Consider the following 19217-nt stretch of genomic DNA (forward strand, 5'->3'; position numbering starts at 1 on the left):
ATATTTTATTAAATCTATTCCAGAGTATTCAGTATTTAATATTTTCCTTTCTATTGTAAATAGTATTTAAAATTTTGAATTTCAAATGATTTATTCCTAGTATACAGAAACATAATACATTTTTATATCCTGTGACCATGTCAGTTATCAATTCTAGTAGCTTTTTTTTTCATCCCTTAGGATTTCCTTCTTAGACATGATCATGTCATCTGTGAAGAAGATAGTTTTAACTTTTCCAATCTGTATACCTTCTTTTATTCTTGCCTGCTCACACTGGCTAGGACCTCCATTACAATGTTCAGTAGAAGTGGTGAGAGTGGAAATCCTTACTTTGTTTCCAGTATTAAGGGAAGGATTCAGTCTTTCACCATCAAATGTGATGTTAGCTGTTGGTTTTTCATAAATACCCTTTATCAGATTGAGGAAGTTTCCTTCTATTCCTAGTTTGCTGAGAATTTTCTTTTTAAAATTATGAATAAGTATTTAATTTCCTCAAATGCCTTTTCTATATCTGTTAAGATGATCATATGGTTTTTCTTTTTCAGTCTATTAAACTGGTGAAATATGTTGATTTTTGAAAGTTAAAACGACTTTGAATTTTTGGAATAAGCTACACTAGTCATGTTGTACTACCTTTTTCATATGTTGCTGGATTTACTTCACTAGTGTTTTATTAGGGCATTTTGCTTTTTGTTGTTGTAGAATATTGGACTGTAGGTTTTCTTTTTTTTTTTTTTTTTTTGCGGTACTTGGGCCTCTCACCGTTGTGGCCTCTCCCGTTGCAGAGCACAGGCTGCGGACACGCAGGCTCAGCGGCCATGGCTCATGGGCCCAGCCGCTCCGCGGCATGTGGGATCTTTCTGGACCGGGGCACAAACCCACGTCCCCTGCATCGGCAGGTGGACTCTCAACCACTGCGCCACCAGGGAAGCCCCCGGTTTTCTTTCTTATAATGCCTTTGATTTTGATATCAGGGTAATGCTTGCCCCACAAAAGTAATTGAGATGTATTCCCTCCTCTTCTATTTTCTGGAAGAGTTTCTGTAGAATTGTTATTATTTTCTTCATAAATGTTTAGTAGAATTCACCAGTGAAACCATCTGGGCCTGGAGTTTTCTTTATGGAAAGGAATTCAACTGCTTTCATAGATATAGGGTAATTCAGGATGTCTATTTCTTCTCACTTGAGCTTTGGTAGATCATTCATTGTAGGACTTGAATCATTTCTACTTAATTGTGACTTGTCTTATGACCCAGAGTATGGTCTATCTTTATAAATGTTTTATGTTCACTTGAGAAGAATCAATATTCTGCTATTGTTTGTTGGAGTGTTCTGCAAGTGTCATTCAGGTCAGTTTGGTTGGTAGGGTTGTTAAAAATCTACTATGTCCTTAATGATTTTCTGCCTACTTTTCCTTCTATTATTGAGAGAGGAGTATTGACTGTTTCAACTATAATTGTGGATTTCTCTATTTCTCCTTCCAGTTCTAACAGTTTTTGCTTCTCGTATCTTGAAGTTCTGTTATTAAGGGCATACTGTTTAGCATTGTTAGTTACTTCTCCTTAATTGACTCACTTATCATTTTAAATGAAGTTCTTTATCTTAGGTAATATTCTTTGCTCTGAGATATTTGTTTGATATTAAAATAGCCACTACAGCTTTCTTTTGTTTACTGTTAGCATGTTATATTTTTTTAACCTTTTACACTTAATTGTCTTTAGAGTTAAAGTGCATTTCTTGTAGGCAGCATATAATTGAGCTTTGCTTTTTTATCCACTCTGATGAACTCTTCCTTTTAATTGGGGTGTTTTGACCATGTACATTTAATGTAGTTATTGATATGGTTATATTCAAATCTATCATTTTGCTATTTATTTACTAAACCTTTTATCTGTTCTTTCTTTTTTCTTCCTTTTTTTTGGATTTATTGAGTATTTTTTTTGAGTCCATTTTATCCTTGGCTTGTTGGTTATATATCACTCTTTGTTTTATTATTGTAGTGTTTGCTTTAGGGTTTATAGTTACCTTTTTAACTTATCACAGTCTACCTTCAAGTAATATACCACTACATACATATTACAAGAATCTTACAATTATACATGTCTATTTCTCTCTTCCTGGCCCTTGTGCTATTGTAGTCATGCATTTTACACAATATATTATCATTTTGTTCAAACAATAGATTTTCTTTTAAAGATATCCACATAATTAAAAGCTTTAAAATATTTGTATTAATGTAGTTACCAGTTCCAGTGCTCTTTTTGTCCTTTGTGTAGTTCCATATTTCCATCTGGTGTCATGCTCCTTCTGTCTGAAGAATGTCCTTTGACATTTCTTGGAGTGCAAATCTGCTGGCAGTGAGTTCTTTCAGCTTTTGAGTATCTGTAAATGTATTCATCTTGTTTTCATTTTTAAACGGTATTTTCACTGAGCATAGAATTTTAGATTGAGAATTTTTTCCCAGTAATTAAAAAGCTGTATTTTTGCTTTAATGATTCTGACAAGAAATCTGCAATATTATTCTTACCGTTTTTCTTCTCTAAAGTGTCTTTTTTCCTCTGATAAGATTTTCTTCTTATTACTGATTTTGAGCAATTTGATTATGATATGCCTTGGGGTCATTCTCTTCATGTTTCTTGTGCTTGGAATTCATTGCATTTCTTGAATTCACGGGTTAATAGTTTTCATCAAATTCAAAAAAAGTTTTGGCTACTATTTCTTCAAGTACTTTTTCTCTTCTCTCCACCCACCAACTCTCCTCTCCTTTGGAGATTCCAATTACTTATACTGTATCAGTCTCCTTGAAGTCTCACAGTTCAATGATGCTCTGGTATAAAAAATTTTTTTTTCTATGTGTTTCATTTTGGATAGTTTCTAGTGCTATGCCTTCAAATTCGCTAATATTTTCTTCTGCCATGTCTAGTCTGTCATTAATTCCATCTCAGACACTTGAGATTTTTCATCTCAGACATTGTAGCTTTCAATTCTAGATGTTCATTTTTAAAAAAACTATTATCTATGTATCTACTTAACTTTTTGGACATATGGAATATAGTTATAATGACAGTTTTAATATCCTTGTCTGCCAATTTTAACATCTGTTGTCAGTTCTGGGTTTGGTTCAGTTCGTTGATTATTTTCCTCAATATGGATCATGTTTTTCTTCTTCTTTGTATGGCTGGTAATCTTTGATTGGATCTCAGACACTGTGAATTTTACCTTGTTCAATCCTGGCTGTTTTTACATTCCTGTAAATATTCTTGGTTTTTCCCCCCCTCTTTGGGATGATGAAGCTGAATTACTTGGAAAGAATTGATCCTTTTGAATCTTGTTTTTATGACTTGTTAGGCATATCTGGAGAAGTACTCTCTAGGGCTCATTATTTCCCATTATTGAGGCAAGAGCTTCCTGTGTATTCTACCCAATAACCCATGAATTATTAGCTTTTCTATTCTGACAGTGGGAAGAGGCACTATCTCTGGCTCTGTGTGAGCTTTGGGCACTGTTTCCTAATCTTTTTATGGAGTTTTTATTCCCCCAGCCATGGGTAATTTCTTCACATACATGCACTTATTCATACTCTGCTGAATTTTTAGGAGGGCGCCTCTGTAGATTTCCAGGGTTCTCTCTCTGTGCAACATTTTCCTTTTTGCTATTCTAACTTGAGAATCTGAGCTGCCTGTATCTCTCCAGATGCTTAGCTTTACCCCCTCAACCTGAGGAATCCACTAGGCTCCACCTGGATTCCTCCTCCCTGCATTGAGGCCTAAAAACTCTTTCAAGGCAGTAAGCTGCAGCAATTGCAGGGCTCACTTGGTTTATTTCCTGTTTCCCATTCTCCTTAATTGCCCGATGTCTAGTGTCTTTGAAAGTTTTGCTTCTTACATTGTGTCTGTTTTAAAAAATTACTGTGTTGGATGGGAGGGTAAATCTGATCCCTGTTACTCCTTCTTGGGCCTATAATTGACTATTTCAAGATAAAATAATAATAATGTATTTGAGGTTTAAAATGTATGTATAAGTAACATGTATGGTGACAATACACAAAGGATGGGAGAGGAGAACTGGAAGTATACAGTTATAAGGTTTTTACTGTATATGTGAGGTGGCATAGTGTTACTTGAAGGTAGACTTTGATAAGTTAAATGTGTAATGTAAACCCTAGAGCAACTAAGAAAAAAAATAAACAAAAAAGCAAAGCTAACAAAAGAAATTACAAATAAAAACCCACAGAGGACAAATTTTTAAAAATAGCAGGATGGTAAGTTTAAACCAGTGATATAAATAATTACACTAAGTGTAAAATCATCTAAATACTCTAGTTAAAAGACAGAAATTTGAAGACAGGGTAAAAAGGCAAGATCCAACTATATGTCATCTATAAGAAGCCTATTTTATATGTGATAGGTTAAAAGTAAAAAAATGGACAAATATATACAGTGCAAAGCTTAATTCAAAGAAATTTCAAGTGATTATATCATACAAAGTAGACTTCAGAACAAGGAATATTACCAGGGCAAAGAGACATTTCATGATGATAAATGCGTCAATTAATCAAAAAGACATTACAGTCCTAAATGTGTATGCACTGAACATCAGAGCTTCAAAATATATGAAACAAAAACTGATAGAACTAAAAAAAGAAATAGGCAAATTTACAGTTATAGTTGGAGATTTCAACATTCCTCTCAGTTCAGAGGAATGTTGGCAGAACAAGTACACAAAAAATCGGTAAGAATAGAGAAGAATTCAACAACACTACCAATCAACTTGACCTAATTGACATTTATGGAACACTCCATCCAACAGCAGCAGGATGTACATTCTTTTCAAGTGCTCGTGGAACATTTACCAAGATAAAGCATATTCTGGGCCACAGAATAATGCATATTCTCTGAATACAACAGAAATAAATTTGAAATCAGTAACAAAAAGATATCTGGAAAATACCCAAATATTTGCTAATTAAATGGCATATTCTTAAATAAACAATGGACCAAAGAAGAAATCACAAGGGAAATCAGAAGATGTTTGCATTGGATGAAAACGAAAACAAAACATATCTAAGAGTGTGGGGTGCATCTCAAGCAGTGCTTAGAAATTAATAGCATTAAATGATTGTATTAGAAGATGAAGAAAGTTCTTAAATCAATTATTTAAGTTATACCTCAAAAAAGTAGAAGAAGAAGAGCAAATTAAAATCAAAAGTAACCAGTAAGAGAGAAATAATAAAGAGGAGAACTTTTTAAAAATAGAAAAAGGGTGGGGTGGAAGGGAGATTGAGAGAGAATGAGAGACAGAGAGAGACCATGAGAGAGGCTGACTTCAAAAGCTGGTTCTTTGAAAATATCAATAAAGTTGGCAAACCTCCAGCCATATTTTTAAAATTTTATTTATTTATTTAATTTATTTGGCTGCGTTTTGTCTTCGTTGTTGCGCACCGGCTTTCTGTAGTTGCGGCGAGTGGGGGCTACTTTTTGTTGAGGTGCGTAGGCTGCTCATTGTGGTGGCCTCTCCCATTGCGGAGCATGGGCTCTAGGTACGCGGGCTTCAGTAGCTGTGGTACACAGGCTCAGCAGTTGTGGCTCGAGGGCTCTAGAGAGCAGGCTCAGCAATTGTGGTACACGGGCCCAGTTGCTCCTTGGCATGTGGGATCTTCCCGGACCAGGACTTGAACCCGTGTCCCCTGTGTTGGCAGGCAGATTCTCAACCACTGTGCCACCAGGGAAGTCCAACCTCCAGCCATATTAATGAGGGGAAAAAAAGGAGAGAGAGAGAAGACACAGATAACTGAAATCAGGAATAAAAGAAGGACTATTAAAATAGATTCTGTAGATATTAAAAGGAAAATATAAGAATATTATAAACAAAGTTCAACCAGTAAATTTGACAACTAGATGAAATGAGCAAAATAGTTGAAATGCACAAACTACCAAAGCTTACTCCAGAAGAAATAAAAATTCTGAATAGCCTTTAACCTATTTTTTATTGAGCTATAATTCATATAACAAAATTTCACATAACACAAAATTCACCATCTTAAAGTGTACAGTTCAGAGATTTTTAGCATATTCACAAGGTTGTGTAACCATCATCTCTATCTAATTCCAGACTATTTGCATCACCCCAGAAAGAAACCCCATACCCATTCATAGTCACTCTCCATTCCCTTCTCCCTCAACCCCTGACAATATTAATCTATTTTCTGTCTCTGGAGTTGCCAGTTCTGGACATTTCATATAAATGAAATCATACAATATATGACCTTTTGTGAGTGGCTTCTTTCACTAGGCATAATTGTTCAGGATTCATCCATGTTTTACCATGTATCAGTACTTCATTCTTGATTATAGCTGAATAACATTCCATTTTATGGACATACCACATTTTGTTGGCGGACATTTAGGGTGTTTCCACTTTTTACTATTATGAATAGTGCTTCAATGAACATTCTTTTACAAGTTTTTGTGTGAACATATATTTTCACTTTTGGTTACATACCTAGGAGTGGAATTGCTGGGTCATATGGTAACCCATTTTTAACTTTTCCAGGAACTGTCAAACTGTTTTCCACAGCAGCTGCAGTATTCTATGTTTCTACTAGCAGTGTCTGAGGGTTCCAGTTTCTCCACATTCTTGCCAAGATTTGCTGTTTCCTTTGTTCTTTCTTTTTTTTAAAAAAAGAGCCATCTGGGACTTCCCTGGTGGTGCAGTGGTTAAGAATCCACCGGCCAATGCAGGGGACACGGGTTTGAGCCCTGGTCCGGGAAGATCCCACATGCCGCAGAGCAACTAAGCCCGTGCACCACAACTACTGAGCCTGCGCTCTAGAGCCCACGAACTATAACTGCTGAAGCCCGTGGGCCTAGAGCCCATGCTCCACGACAAGAAAAGCCACCGCAATGAGAAGCCCATGCACCGCAACGAAGAGTAGCCCCTGCTCACCGCAACTAGAGAAAGCCACCCCCCCACCCCACCCCCACCCCCCCCCCCCCCCCCCCCCCCCGTGCACAGCAACAAAGACCCAATGCAGCCATAAACAAACAAACAAATAAATAAATAAGCAAGCCATCCTAGTGGGTGTAAAGTTATATCTCATTGTAGTTTTGATTTGCATTTCCCTAATGACTAGTAATGTTGAATATCTTTTCATATGCTTATTGGCCATTTGTATATCTTTGGAGATGTGTCTGTTCAAATCCTTTGCCCATTTAACAAAACAGATTGTCTTTTGTTTTTGCGGTACGCGGGCCTCTCACTGTTGTGGCCTCTCCTGTTGCGGAGCACAGACTCCGGACGCGCAGGCTCAGCGGCCATGGCTCACAGGCCCAGCCGCTCCGCGGCGTGTGGGATCTTCCCGGACCGGGGCACGAACCCGTGTCCCCTGCATCAGCAGGCGGACTCTCAACCACTGCGCCACCAGGGAAGCCCTAGATTGTCTTTTTATTGTTGAGCTGTAATAATTCTTTATGTATTCAGGATGCCACACCCTTATGAGGTGTATGATTTGCAAATACTTCCTCCCATTTTATGGCCTGTCTTTTCACTTTCTTGATAGTGTCTTTTGATGCACAAAAGTTTCTCATTCTGATAAATTCCAATTTATTTTCTTTGTTTGTGCTTTTGGTGTCATAACTAAGAAACCATTGCCTAATCCAAGGTCAATCACACCTATGTTTCATTCTAAAATTCCTATAATTTTAGCTCTTACATTTAAGTTTTTGATGCATTTTGAGTTAACTTTTGTGTATGGCATAAGATGGGGTTCATTCATTATTTTCCATGTGGATATCCAGTTGTCCCAGCACCATTTGAAAAGACTGTTATTTTCCAGTTGAGCGGTGTTCATACCCTTGTTGAAAATCAATTGACCACAGATGTGTGTTTATTTCTGGACCCTCAATTATATTCTATTGATCTATATGTATATCCTATGCCAGTACCACATGGTCTTGATTATTGTAGCTTTGTAGTAAGATTTGAAATTAGAAAGTGTGAGCCCTCCAATTTTGTTTTTCTTTATCAACTGTGTGTTGACTTTTCTGAGTCCCTTACATTTCCATGTGAATTTTAGGATCAGCTTGTTCATTTCTGAAAAAAAAAAAAAAAAAAAAAAAGGCAGTTTGAATCTTGATAGAAATTGCATTGAATCTGTAGATCAGTTTGGAGAATGTTGACATCTTAACAATATTGTCTTCCAATTCATGAACGTGGGATATCTTTTCATTTATTTAGGTTTTCTTTAATTTGTTTCAGCATTTTTTTGTCATTTTCAGTGTACAAGTCTTGTACTTCTTTGACTAAATTTATTCCCAAGTACTTTATTCTTTTTGATGCTATTGTAAATGGAGTTGTTTTCTTAATTTTCTGATTAGTCTTTGCTAGTATACAGAAATACAGTTGATTTGTGTATATGGATCTTGTATCCTACATCTTTGCTAATGTCACTTATTAGCTCTAATAGTGTGAGGGGAGGATTCTTTAGGGTGTTTTGTATATAAAACCATATAATCTGCAAATGGAGATAGTTGTATATTTCCCTTTTTAATCTGGATGACTTTTATTTCTTTTATGGTCTAATTTCCCTGGGTAGACTCTGCAGTAAAATGTTGAAAAGAAGCAATGAAAGTGGATGTCCTTGTTTTGTTCCTTGGAATCCACATCTATATATCTATATCTATCTATCTATCTATCTATCTATATTTTTTTTTTTTTTTTTTTTTTTTTTTTGCGGTACGCAGGCCTCTCACTGTTGTGGCCTCTCCCGTTGCGGAGCACAGGCTCCGGACACGCAGGCTCAGCGGCCATGGCTTATGGGCCCAGCCGCTCCGTGGCACGCGGGATCTTCCCGGACCGGGACACGAACCCGTGTCCCCTGCATCGGCAGGCAGACTCTCAACCACTGCGTCACCAGGGAAGCCCCACATCTATATTTTAAAAATTAATTATGTAGTTAAAAACATTCCCATAAAAAATTCCAGGTCTCTGATGGCTTAACTGATTAATTATATCAAACTTTTAAGAACAAAATAATAACAACTCTACAGAAGTTCTTCCAGAAAATAGAAGAGACGGGAACACTTCTCAATTCCTTTTACGAGGCAAGCATTACTCCAAAACCAAAAACCAAAGATATTATAAGAGAGAAAAGCTACAGTCCAATATCCCATGTCAACAAAAAGCAAACAAAAATATTAGTGAACTGAATCTAGTAATAATTGAAAAGTTAATACACCAGGACTAGGTGGAGTTTATATCAAGAATACAAAGTTGAGATCATGTCTGCTTTTTCTCCAGAGGCAGAAAGCTCTAAAGAGAAGAGTGCTCGGCCAGGGAAGAGAGATCAAGATCCGGTTACCTTGGACAGATCACTTCCCTTTCCTGTGCATTAGTGTTCTCATCTACAAAATGAGGATAAGGAGGATTCCTGCACAGCATACCTAATATACAGAGAAAAGGAAAAGGTGAGTGTGAAATCATTTGGGAAGCTGTTGGCTGCTGACACACACTGCCACTATCTTGCCTGCCCCTGTCTCTCCACCACATGATCTGCTGATTTCTATTCCTGGCACACACTGTCCTCCTGAGCTCTCACCTCAGGCCTAGATCCACAGTCAGTACTCAGCAGATCGTTGTGGCCTGATGGTGGTTTTACAGTCATCTGGCTTCCCTTTCACATTTCTCTCCTTACCGGTTACTGAAGGTGGATAAGAACAAGGAACCCCATACAAGGTGTGCTAAGTGGAGGGGAAGAGTTGCAAACAAGGATAGTTTGTGGGAAGCTGCTCTGGAATGCACATTCGTGGGCCTCACACACTTGGGCATCAGGCACCCCTGAATCTCCTGGGATCCCCCATAGTTTGTTCCCGGGACAGTTGACCCCCTCTGAGCTGGGACCTGTCCTTCTTAGGTACATGGCGATGGTCCCAGAGACAAGAGGGGTCTTTTCAATTCCAGCTTCCTCTGAAGGGGAAGGACTCAGGTGTGAGGCAGGATTACAATAGCCCTGGACTCTTGGAGCCTGAGTGCTGGCTCGCCCCGACCTGGCGCTGGCAGCGAGACCTCATTCCTGCTGCATGAATGGTTAATCCAACAACATACGGCCTGTTATATGTTTATTCTTGGCTCCTTCAGTTCCACCACGTGACATGTGACTCCCCTGGCATAAGCAGTCACTCTCTGAATTCATTTTCCTCCCTCAGTGTATCAGTGTTGCCCCTTTGGAACATGCTGTTAATCCCCCTAGCCTATGTTATGTCTCTTCTGGCATGCATTTCTACATGTGCACCATCAAATTAACTTGCCTTGCATTCATTGCAATCCCCTGGCACTAACTGCTATTTCTGGAATGCCTGGGGACACCCCTGGCATGAGCTGGCATTCACTGGGGCACAGGGAAACATTCTCTGGGCATGTACATGCTCACTCAGTATAAACTGGATAAGGGGTGAAGTATCTTTTCTAGCTCTCATTCCACATGTAAACTGAGAGGCATTGTCCCCATGACTTTTTCAACATCCTGAGGAGCAGTTGGCATTGGAGTTCATCTGGCTATCATATTCTTGGCTGCAGTGATGTTTACATCCTTCTCAAGCCTAACATGGCTAAAACAGAACTTTTGATCCTGGTCTCCAAAACCTGTACCCCATCTCAGTAAGTGTCACCATCATCTATTCACTTACTTAAGCCCAAAACACAGGTATCATCCTTGATTCCTCCTTTTCCTTCATTCCCCACATTCAATCCCCAATGACTTCCATGTTTCCAAATCCAGTGGTCACTTTTCTATCCAAATCTGTATTAGCTTCCTGTAGCTGTTGTGACAAATGACCACCAACTTGGTGACTTAAAATGACAGAAATTTATCCTCTTACAGTTCTAGAGGTCAGAAATCTAAAATCAATTCCACTGGGCCAAAATCAGGATGTTAGCAGGGCCATACTCCCTCTGGAGGCCTTAGGGGAGAACCCCTTCCTTGACTCTTCCAGCTTCTGGTGGTGGCTGCTGGCATTCCCTGGCTTGTGACACGTCCCTCCAAGCTCGGCCTCTCTGGTCATGTTGCCTTCTCTTCTCTCTATGTCAGATTTCCCTCTGCTTCCCTTTTATGAGGACACATACATTTGGGGCCCACCCAGATAATCCAGGGTGATCATTCCACCTCAAGATCCTTGATTTAATCACACCTGGAAAGGCTCCCATCCTTTACCATGTAAGGTCACATTCACAGGTTCTAGAGATTAAAGTGTGGATATCTTGGGGCAGGGGGCATAATTCAGCCTGCCACACCATCTTCCTCCACAGTTAGCCCCTGTCTTTGAAGCTTTTTCTTCTCTTGGTTTCCATGCAACTCCTCCCTCATTGGCCATTCCTTCCCATTTGCCTTTATTTGAAGACTCTACAAGCAGAATTTCTACCATCTGCTCAGTTGCTCAGGCTGAAAACCCATGAGTCATTCTTGATTCCACTTTCCCCTTATGCCCTTCCACAGCCTACCCATCAGCCAGTCCTGTTGGCTCAGCCTCTAAAATGTAGCCCAATTCTTCCATCTTCATTTCTCCCCAACTCACTTCTGTCTGCACTGCCGCCATCTGTCCCTGTGGCCCAAACCACCATCCTCCCTCACCTGAAACAGACTATGTGGCTAAAGGAATGTACCAGAAGCTCCAAGTACCCACTGAACAGTCCTCTCAGCCTCTCTCTGTTGCCAGGCATGATTGCAGTGAACATTTCTAGCATGGTTTCCACTGAGAGTGTCTTAGCTCAATTACACACTGTGTGATTTTTGCTTCTGCACTTCTCTGATGCCACACAGGGCTTCTCTGATGCCTCAATGTGGGACACCAGCAGAGGTCTGCATAGCATGGAACATGTGCAGCCTGGAAGCATGGCAGGGGGGAGTCAACACCCCCAGGCCAATAGGGAGATAGGAGTCAATGTAGAAATGCTTCTCCCTGTGGACCATCATGTGGAAAATTCCGAGAGGCATTCGGTGTCCTCCTCAGAAGGTCCCAGTGGGATAAGCTCTGGTTTTATATGGGTGGGAATAACTCAGTAATGTACCCTTGTATTGGCTTTTTCTCCTTCCCTTTTTTACTCTCCCTCGTCTTTCATCCTTGATACCTAGGATCACCTTCCAAATAAACTGCCCGCACAGGAGTCCTTACTTCAAGTCCTGCATTTGAGTGGAACCCAGGCAAAAACAGTGAACTTTACAGAAAGCAAATTTGATCATGCATGATGCCAGGCCCTTCTCCCACTCCCCTCAAAACCTTTCAATAGCTCCTCAGTGTTCTTGTGCTAATGATGAAACTCTATGACTGACAAGAATCTGAAAGTTTTGTCCCTACCTGACTCTTCAGTCCCATTTTTCCACTCCCACCCCAGCCTCGCTTGCCTCCTTTAAGTGTCCTTCCCTCTCTGGAATTCCTTCCTCCTCAGGCCTGTTGCATAAGCAGGTGCTTCTTGGCGCTCTCTTCCCTCCCCCCTCCTCTTCTGGACGACTCCAGCTTATTCCTCACCTCTCAGCTCAAACATCACCTTCTCAGGGACCTCCCTTACCTATAGACCAGCCAACACCCCCCATTGTGCATTCTTTTTTTGTGTGTGTGGCATGTGGGATCCTCCCGGACCGGGGCACGATGCCATGTCCCCTCCATCAGCAGGCAGACTGTCAACCACTGCGCCACCAGGGAAGCCCAATTGTGCATTCTTTTAGCATACCTTTGGGTAACTTTCCTTCTCGGAAATGTTTGTTATGCTTGCAGTTTTCCTTTCATTTGTGTTATTATCTGACTAATGTCTGTCTACCTCATTTAGATGATATCCAAGAGGATAGAGACTGTGAATTTTTGTTCCCTAGTTATCCTCAAGGCCACACCCAGTGCATGGCACACATCATAGGTGTTCAATATTTGTTGAGTAAATGAATGGATGAATAAATTAAAGCATAGTTATTCCACAATGCTCAAAGTATACATAGTGCACATTTCTTTATTCTTTCTGAACAAAATAAACTCAGCTTCAGCACCCACTAAGCAGTATCAGTAACTCTCCAGGCTTCTCCTAGGCCTTAGTCTGAACAAATGCCCCAGGCTTAGAGTCCTGGACAGGTCCTGATGCTTGCTAGGTGTAGGGAGTCACACCTCCCCTCTGTTCCTCCTTGTTCAGCCTTGACTGAGTGTACAATCCATTCCTCTAATAGAGGCACCACCCCTTGCCTACCAGCTCACAAGGACCTTCACCTTGCCATTCAGTGACAGTCTTCACAGCCACCCAGATAGCCAGCCCATTGGGTGTCCTACTTCCTGGGAACGGGCTTGGGTCTACACACCCTCCCTTCCCAAGAAGCCTGAAATGCTGTTCTTTTCACAAGCTACAGAGGCTCAATAACACTCAGGTGCCAGGTTGTTCTGCTCTTCTCAATTCCAACATACCTTTTTACTTCCCGCTCCCCTTTTCCTTATCAAAAGATCTGGTAGTCCCAAGGTCACAGTCAAAACCTAGACCCTCAAAGGAGCTTGTTTTCCTTTATTCAGGGTTGGTGCATGGTATAAAAATACAGTGGTCTGTGGTAGGGGTGGGGTGGGCAAGCCTTCTTCTTTCAAGGTTATCCTTTCCTAAGGATGGATAGAATAATATTAAAGCACCTACAATATTGAATTCCTAATGACTCAGCCTGTTACATCTGTGCACAATTGTAGGTGGTTCACAGATATCTTCAAGTCCCACTGTGCTTCATGACTACATTTTTTGGCACCTTCCTTGATATGTTGCTGTCCGCGGTGCTGAAGCCTCCTTAGGATGAAAGGTGAGGTAATTTCTCCTACTCTTTCATTCCTATCCAACCTTTTCCAAGACTCATACTTTTTATCACTTGATAATTTTAATGAAAGGTTTTTTTTAAATGTTGCAGCAGAAAAAGAATCATGCCTCTTACTTCCCAATGTATGTAGCTGATTCTTGTACTTTTGGCAATTCTATCATGTTTCCAAAGGTTAAATTTTTTTTAATTGAAGTGAAGTTGATTTACAATGTTGTGTTAGCTTCAGGTGTACAGCAAAGTGATTCAGTTATACATATATATGTATCTATTCTTTGTCAGATTATTTTCCCTTATAGGTTATTACAAAATATTGAGTAGAGTTCCCTGTGCTATACGGTGGGTCCTTGTTGGTTCCCTATTTTATGTATAGTAGTGTGTATATGTTAACCCCAAACTCCTAATTTATCCCTTCCCCCATGCTTTCCCTTTGGTAGCCATGGGTGTGTTTTCTTTCTGGGATGCTAGGGGAGGGTTGAGGCTCTGCCCCATCTGTGCCCTGTTTACCAGTTTCAGTGTGTTTGGGAGAAATGCTGAGACTTGGGTGTGGGAGGCACTGCACACTTGGCCAGTATGAAGCATGACCGATTTCATTCATTTTCTTGAGCAAAATGCTGGGTATATCCCATCTATTGGTTGCCTGAGCTAGAGACCTCTGAGTCATCTTCAGCCCCTCCATCATTCTCACCCCCACAGCCTGCAAGGCACCAAGCCTAGTTCAGAACTGTGTTCATGCCCTTCTTTCTACCACTGTGGCCTTTGATCAGACCCTCATTTCTGAATCACAGCTTCTCCTGGGTCTCCTGCCTCCGCATTATGCCTGCTAATCAACCCTCCACACCAGTTGGAGGGCTCCCAATTGTACTCAAGCGACAAGTCCAAACAGTTTAGCATGGTCTCTCAAAAATCACCACACTCTGTCCCTCCTCCATGCCTTTGTGAATGTGGTACCTCCCACCTTCACTCTCTTCACTCCACTGGCTGGCAAGCCCCTCCACAGTCTTCCATGCCCAGTTCAAATGGCCCTTCTTCCCTGGAGCCTTTACTGACCTCTGTGCATCTCTGGGCTCCCACAGGTCCACAGCCCCACACCACCCAGCTTCTCTATCCTCCTCTCTCAGGGCCAGGATTTTGGCAGCTTCACCTTTCTATCCCAGACTCTTCACACCAAGCCCAACAAGTGATAGGCACTCAATGAGAATTTTCTGGATGCATAGTTGGTTGGTGGCTTTTTTCTGTCTTATCAGCTGAACCTCCCTCAGAGATCAACATCTCCCATTTCTACCCACCAACCATTTTGGAAACTTCTCCTGCCCTCTCTCCCTTTCACTTTAATTCATTTAATTCATGTGCTCAAGATCACATAGCAGGTTTCATTCACCTCTCATCTCCTGGCTTTCAGAAGGCTGAAGCCTATGTTTGCATTACCTCCCAACCCCCTTCAGTTTCTCTCTCTGAATAAGAGGGTTTCAGTCCCTTTTGCTTTCTCGTAGATTACTTTATTCAAGAGTGATGCTTTGTTTTAATATAGGAGTCTGTGACCAGAGAGGGTAAGATACCCATAGAGTTCACAAGGCCTAGAGACTAAAAATACTCTTTCCCAGGCCAATGCTCTGGTCCCCCCACCTCTCCTTCTCCTGGCAGCCAGGAGCTAAGATCTCTGAGCATCTGCCCAAACCTCAGCCTGCCTAAAATATTCCATGAACCAAGCTCAGAATTAGGAAACTAAGAAAATATTTACCTCATACACAAAGGAGAAGAAACCCCCCCCCGCCCCACCCCCAGTTGGAAGTGATTGCTGATATCTCCCTGCAGGTGTGTCTCATTCACTCAGACTATAAAACTATGAAACTATGAGCCTGAAAGCACTTTTCCCCTAGGGCAGGGGAAGGACAAGACACTGCTAAGGGTGGAAGGCAGGAAGATAGTGGGACCTCAGAATTCTCCAGACTCCTATCATATGTCTGTGTGGGAGGGTAGTATTCCTCTCATGTTATGGGTTTGGGATTTGAGATGGGAACTCTGTGTGGATGTAGGGGCCAGATGTGCATATAATGAAGGGAGAAGGAGATGTTACAGATGTAGGGTGCAGCACTACAGGAGTGAGGAAAGGGGATGCTTTCCAAAGCAATGGAGAGTTAGTGAGGTGGGGCAAAGGTTCCTGTTGCATAAGGAAGAATGGAATGTCCTAGACATGGGATCAGAATTTTAGGTATGGATAGAGGGGAGCTTTCTGGGTACATGTATTGGGAACAGAATTCTAAATGTGGGGTATTTGTGGAGAGGGCAGAATTCTAGGTGTGATGGATAGGGGTACAATGGTCTGTATACCTGTGTTTGGGGGTCTCTGTATATGTGAGTGTACGTATATGAGTGTGTTTGTGTATGTGTGTGTGTGTGTGTGTGTGTGTGTGTGTGTGTGTGTGTGTGTGGCTTGAGGGTCACATCGACCAGGAAGTGGGCTGGCCAGCAGTGTGGAATACTGAAACAGGCGAGTGCTAAGATGGGAAATGTTTAAGAGGGGGCAGAGGGTAGTGCTCATGGCAGAAGTTTGCAGCCCTGAGAACATGAGATCATCCTGAGGCAGCTCCCTCCCCACATTGCTCTCTGTGCCCTGTCCATGGCTCTGCACACCTCTAACAGCGGGATACCAGGCAATCTCTCAGCTTGTACTATGTTCCCATTCTGGCAACTTGCTTTTTTGAGATAAAGATTAAGTCCTTCCCAGGATGTGTTTTAGAAACCCAAGTAAATAAGATGACCCCAGGAAGGGAGTGACTCCAGGGGAGCCCAGGGGGGAGTGCCCCAGGAACATTGTGGGTGGGGCTTGAGAGGAACAAAGGCACTGAGGTCCCAAGGCCAGAGATGATGGCCTCCTAGAAATGGACCTTAAAGGACCAGTGGGATTTGAGGGAGTGTGTTTTGGGGGAGGTGTAGTATAGCAAAGGTGTGAGGAGTGAGGAGGCTGAGATGGGGGTCTAGGGCCAGTGGAGAGGCCAAATCAGCTACAACATATGGTTTGGATGAGCATGCGGGGATTGCAAACTCATGACTGACAGAGCCAGGTAGGTGATGTAAGTGAGTAAAGCGGGCCAGGTTCAAGATGAAATTAGGAAAAGTAGGGATGGATAAATGGAAAGAGTACCCAAAACAGCCAAGGGCATTCAAGACAAAAACAAAACAAATCAAAACATGGGCAAGCCAAAAGAAATGAGGTCCATGGCCTACCAGTTTGAGACCCTAGGAGAGCAGCAAGTGTTTTGACTGACCAATGGTGTATGGCAAAAGCCTTGAGTGCCCAGCCAAGCTGAAGAAGGGAATTCTGCAATAATGCAGAAACAGGAGATTGCCAAAGGATCACAGAGTAACAGTGGTTTCTGAATGGGGCATGCCTCCACTTTCCCCTACAAGAAGCTAACGATTTACTGTAGGCTCAGCAGAGTTGGCCTTGGACCCATATTTTGCTTGCTAGATGACCTAATTTTCCTCCCCATCAAGGCCGTCCAGCTTGAGGAACCCTCAGCAAAGCCCCCCTCCCCAGCTGCCTCCCAAGCTGGTCTTGCTTTGTGTACAGATCTGTCATCTCCCAGCCCACTACAACACTCCAGCATGCATTTCAGAGCTGGCCCGGCTTCCACCTGCTTCCTTCAGGCTTGGTCCTTTGGGGTGTGACCCCCCTCCCACCGCTTCCCAGAGTCACCTAATCCCTTTTCATTACCCTCTGGCGAGGTAGGCAGAAGAGGGCTACAGGCACCCCAGCTCCCATTGTCTGTGCTCCTTGAAACGTTTAAAGGGATTAGGGCCTGGGGGCTGGGCGCAGGTTGCCTTCAGAGATGTGTGTTCAGTGGCGGAGAAGATGAGATTCTGCTTTCTTCCATCCCGCCCGTCCAGAAGGGCTGGTGAGTGCAAGATAGATGGCGTGGATAAGGGAGCATCCAATTAATTCCAATTTAAACCCAATTTGGTCTCCTTTATAATTAGAATAGCAGGCGTGTTTTAATAGTGGATTATCTCTCCCCGGCAGTCGTTTGTCATCCCTTTCTCTGCACTGGGTCTTCTGGACCACCCTATCCGAGTGGGGGAGATGAAGCTGGGGGAGCAGGGCACAGAACTGGATGGGAGATCAGTGGGCATAGGTGCACAGAAGAGGGGTGACTGCAGAGAATCATGCCCCACTTCAGCCCAGGTCTTGCCTAACAGAGTCCTGCTCTGTGCCTCAGTCTCCCTGTCCATAAAATGGGAGAGGGGCGCGTTAGTTAGCCTTCTTTGACAAACACAGGAGAGAACGGAGAAGGCACTGATGGTAGATCTAGAAGGTGAGGCCATAGGGTTCAGAAGGAGAGTCAGAGACATGGGTACTGCTGTGTGACCTTGGGTGAATCAGTGACCTCTCTGTGCTTCAGTCTTCTCACCTGGCAAATGGGGACAATGAAAATGATCATCATAATAGAAAATGTCATTTGATAATAATGTCTTAAAATGGCCTCACAGCTAAGTGTTTTCAAGTGAACTCTCACACAGAAGGCTTTCCAGTATCTCTCCCTGCCCCATTCCCTACAGAGGCCCTTTGGGGACACACTAGTCAAAAACCAGTCAGAAAACAGGACATTGGTGGCCCCAGCATGGCTCTGCAGAGGCTCAGGAGGTTCAGTGGGGACTTCAGTTATGATCCTGAGGATTCCAAAGCCCTCCTGGGAAAAACGAAGTCCCCCTGGCAATTGCAGAGTTAATATATTGAGTTTGAGTTGAATCACTCAGGTAGGCTGCCTGGGCCAGCTGCCAGTCACCTGTCCCAGGGGTGTGAGCCCTTTGTTGTCTGGTGAGTACATCTCTAGTCCATGTCTCTTTGGGCCCTGGCCCGCACCCCTCAAATTGACCAGGTAGTCATCATCATTATGGCCACCGACAGGTAGGGAAACTAGTGTCAGAAAAGAAAAGGTGATGTTTAGGACCAGCTTGTTCATAGAGGCCTTTCCCCACTTTTCAGAGGATGCACCTCAGGCAGCCAGCTGCAGCCCTGGACCACTGGCTTGTGGCTCTTTCCCTGGGGCTGCCCTCTGTCTGCAGGGGTCAGAGCCTGCTCCATGCAACAGGGGGCTCCTGGCCCGCAAAACCCCAGCCTGCCACACTCTCCCTTCCTTCCCCTCAGCCCCAGGACCTCAGCTTCTGCCTGTGGCCTCACAAATCCTCCCAGGGACGTCTGGGTAATTAGGAGCTTCTTCATTTACTGCTGACACTTTTCATTACCTAGAATGAACGTACACTTGTTCCCTCCCCACTGCCCAGGCAAGGCTGTTCCTCCTGTTGGCAGGATTAATGGGCCAGGTTGGGACTGGTGCCTACCCCCACAGGCAGCCACCCTTGCCTCTAGATGCTAGAGCCCATGGCACTGGCTCTCT

The sequence above is a fragment of the Phocoena phocoena genome, chromosome 16 (genome assembly GCF_963924675.1).
Source record: "Phocoena phocoena chromosome 16, mPhoPho1.1, whole genome shotgun sequence".
Taxonomy (NCBI): domain Eukaryota; kingdom Metazoa; phylum Chordata; class Mammalia; order Artiodactyla; family Phocoenidae; genus Phocoena; species Phocoena phocoena.